This window comes from Penaeus monodon, chromosome 33, assembly GCF_015228065.2.
Source record: "Penaeus monodon isolate SGIC_2016 chromosome 33, NSTDA_Pmon_1, whole genome shotgun sequence".
Lineage (NCBI taxonomy): Eukaryota > Metazoa > Arthropoda > Malacostraca > Decapoda > Penaeidae > Penaeus > Penaeus monodon.
The window spans coordinates 23,303,020-23,303,325 of record NC_051418.1 but is presented as its reverse complement, the minus strand read 5'-3'; positions in this window follow the sequence as shown (position 1 = coordinate 23,303,325).

Below are 306 nucleotides of genomic sequence, written 5' to 3'. Positions count from 1 at the left end.
CATCTTGTCAGTGTATAAGTACACAAGAACTCCTAAATGTAATATATCAAAGGTGGGGGGGGGGGGTCACGAAGCATTAGGTGGACATTAAGTGTATGCAGACTCTTAAAAAGACGAGGAGCAGTATCAGTGGGATACAATTAGACTATGACGAGCTAGGCGTTCAAACAAACGAGTAAGGAAAAGAATGTACGGTGTGTAGATCACATACCATGATTCACTATACATTAGTGTCCTATGCTTCAGACGCATATACATGCAAAGATAACTGGCTTACCTAAACAGGCTGTGTAAATGTTTTGAAGA